This window comes from Myotis davidii, unplaced genomic scaffold (genome assembly GCF_000327345.1).
Source record: "Myotis davidii unplaced genomic scaffold, ASM32734v1 scaffold1343, whole genome shotgun sequence".
Classification (NCBI taxonomy): Eukaryota; Metazoa; Chordata; class Mammalia; order Chiroptera; family Vespertilionidae; genus Myotis; species Myotis davidii.
Window position 1 is genome coordinate 408,324 of NW_006294552.1, and position 3,519 is coordinate 411,842.

The 3,519-nt window shown below is 41.6% G+C and overlaps 1 pseudogene; it reads left to right on the forward strand.

Annotated features, from left to right (window-relative positions):
• Positions 1-342: 342 nt before the first annotated feature.
• LOC102760663 lies at positions 343-1,189 on the forward strand (annotated as a pseudogene).
• Positions 1,190-3,519: the final 2,330 nt, after the last annotated feature.

Consider the following 3,519-nt stretch of genomic DNA (forward strand, 5'->3'; position numbering starts at 1 on the left):
CGCGGCAACACTAAGGAGCAGCAAGCGGAGCGGTAGGAAGCAGCAAGCAGGTGGGCGGTAAGGAGGGAGGTGTCCCGGACTACGAGAGGGCACAGGCCGGGCTAAGGGATCCCCCACCCATCCCCAGTGCACGAATTTCGTGCACCGGGCCTCTAGTTTAAAATAAAGCAATCACATAGCAATTAGTAAACCTTAACAGCTGACTATGGTCAGGAAATGAAACAGCCAAAGAGAACCCTGTAAAAACCACTGTCCTCCACCCCACCCCCACCCCAGCTACCCAGGGAGGGGCCCAAATAGGCTTGTCCTCGGCTCCATGTAACTTAAAGGGGAACTTTCACAATGTCCAGAGCCCTAAATGTCCTGCACATGAAAGAGGAGGATGTCTTCAAATTCCTTGCAGCAGGAACCCATTTGGTGGCACCAATCTTGACTTCTAAATGGAACAATTCAACCACAAAAGGAAAAGTAATGGCATCTACATCATAAATCTGAAGAGAACCTGGGAGAAGCTTCTGGCAGCTCGTGCCGTTGTGGCCACTGAAAACCCAGCTGATGTCAGTCATATGGTCCAGGAATGCTGACCACGAGCTGTGTTGAAGTGTGCTGCTGCCACCGGAGCCACAGCTATTGCTGGACACCTCACTCCTGGAACCTTCACTAGCCAGATCCAGGCAGCCATCCGGGAGCTGACTTCTGTGGTTACTGATTCCAGGGCTGCCCACCAGCTTCTCACGGGGGCATGTATGTTAACCTGCAGACCACTGCTCTGTATAACAGACTCTCCTCTGCCCTGTGTGGACATTGCCATCCCTTGCAATAACAAGGGGGCTCACTCGGATGCAGTGGATTCTGGCCCAGGAAGTTCTGCAGCAGTGTGGCACCATCTCCAGTGAATACCATGGGAGGTCATGCCTGATATCTACTTCGACAGAGTTCCTGAAGAGAATGAAAACAAAGAGCAGACCACGGCTGTGCTCCAAGGAGGAACTTCAGGGTGAATGGATGTTCTAGCTCCCAAGTTCGCTGCTGCTCAACCTGAGGTTGCAGACTGGTGTGAAGACATACCAGAACCCTCTGTGTCTATTCCTCAGTTCCCTACTGACGCCTGGAGAGCTCAGTCTGCCCCTGAAGACTGGTCTGCAGTCCCCCCACTGCACAGGCCACTGAATGGGTAGGAATAAACTGAGTAGTTTTAAAAATTCCATAAGCTTTTCAGCAAAATAGAAATAAGGTTGAAGGAAAATAGAATTTCTAAAAATTAAAACCTGCACAAAATATACTGTTAACCCACGATGACAATGGACATAACCCATGAATATGCTCCCTGGGGAGCAATAAATATCAGAAGCTTACCAGTACAGGAAAGAAAAAGACTCCAGCCAGTTGCTAAAGAAACCAAAACAACAACAACAAAACTAGCAAATAACAACAAGCACCAGAAGGGAGGCACCAGTCCCCAGAGTTGCTACAATATATTATCTAAAATGTCCAGTTTTCAACAAAAAAAAAAATATTAGTCATGCAAGGAAACAGGAAAGTATGACCCATCCACTAGGGGAAAAAAACAAACCAGGAACTGCCTGTGAGAGCAACCAGATGTCAAATTTAACAAAGTCTTCAAAGTAGCTATTACAAATATGTTCAAAGAATGAAAGGAAACCAGTGATTAAAGAGTAGAAAAGGTATGGTGAAAATGTCACAGCAAATAAAGAATGTCCATAGATAGGAATGATAAGGAAAGAATCAAATGGAATTTCTAGAATTGAAAAGTATAATAACTGAAATGAAAAACTCACTAAAGGGGCTCAACAGTATATTTGAATTAGCAGAAGATAATAATTAGAAGAAAGATCAATAGTGATTATGCAACCTGAAGAACAGAGAGAAAAAAGAATTTTAAAAAAATGAACGGGGCTTCAGAGAATGTGGGTCACTATTAAGTGCAGCATATTTGAAAAAACCATGGCTAACAACTTCCCTAATGTACTGAAAAACAGTAATTACATCTCCAGGAAGCACAACAAACTCAAAGAAGGATAAAGGTAAAAAGGTCTACAAACAGAAGTATCATGTGAGGAATACTGAAAGCCAAAGACAAGGAGAAAGTCTCGACAGGAGTAAGAAAAAAATGACCCATCATTTACAAGGGAACCCCAATAATATTCAAATCTAACTTCAGCAGAGGCCAGAAGCCAGAGGAATAATATATTCAAAGTGCTCAAAGAAAGTGTGAACTAAGAATTCTGTTTCAGCAAATGTATCTTTAAAAAAATAAAAGCAGCCTAGCCAGTGTAACTCAGTGGTTGAGCATCCATCCCCGTCAGGGCACATGCCCAGGGTTTGGGGATCCATCCCCAGTAGGGGGCCATGCAGGAGGCAGCAGATCAATACTTCTCTCTTATCAATATTTCTATCTCTCCCTCTCTGAAATCAATTAAAAATATTTTTTCTAAAAAGAAACTATTAAAGAACACAGCCATGGACACAGACAACAGGGTGGTGAGGACCAAGTGGAAGTGGGGTCAGGGGCTGAGTGAAGGTGGACAAAGGGGGGAAAATTGGGGACATCTGCTATAGTGTCAAGAATATAAAATTTAAATTTAAAAAATGAATCAACCAATGAATGCATAAATAAGCGAAACAACAAATCTCTCGCAAATGAGTTTTTTAAACAGAATAAAATGCTTAGGAATAAACGTATGTAATGAAAACATCAAAACACAGATGAATGACATTAAAGAAGACACAAATTAATGGAAAGACAGCTTATGCTCATGGATTGGAATAATATTGTTAAAATTTCCATACTATCCAAAGTGATCTACAGATTCAAAGCAATCCTATCAAAATTACATTCTCATTCTTTTTCACAAATAGGGAAAAAATCATAAATTTATATGGAAACACAGAGGATACAGAATAGCCAAACCAATCTTGAGAAGAAGAACAAAACTTGCGGTAGCCGGTTTAGCTCAGTGGATAGAGTGTCGGCCTGTGGACTGAAAGGTCCCAGGTTCGATTCCGGTCAAGGGCATGTACTTTGGTTGCGGGCACATCCCCAGTAGGAGGTGTGCAGGAGGCAGCTGATCGATGTTTCTCTCTCATCGATGTTTCTAACTCTCTATCCCTCTCCCTTCCTCTCTGTAAAAAGTCAATAAAATATATTTTAAAAAAGAGAACAAAACTAGACACATCACACTTCCTGATTTCCAAATATATTACAAAGCTACAATAAACAAAACAGTGTGGTACTGGCATAAAGACAGACATAGAAACCAATACAATGGGAAAGGGGGCCCCAAAGCAAACCCACACATATACAGTCACCTGGTTTTCAACAAGGGTACCAAAAATACATAATGGGAAAAGGATAGTCTTTTTAATAAATACAATAGAATGAAGTTGGATCATTACCTCATACTACATACAAAAATTACTCAAAATGGATTAAAGACTTAAACAGAAGACTTAAAACTCTAAAACTAGAATAAAACATAGGAAAAGCTTTACAACATT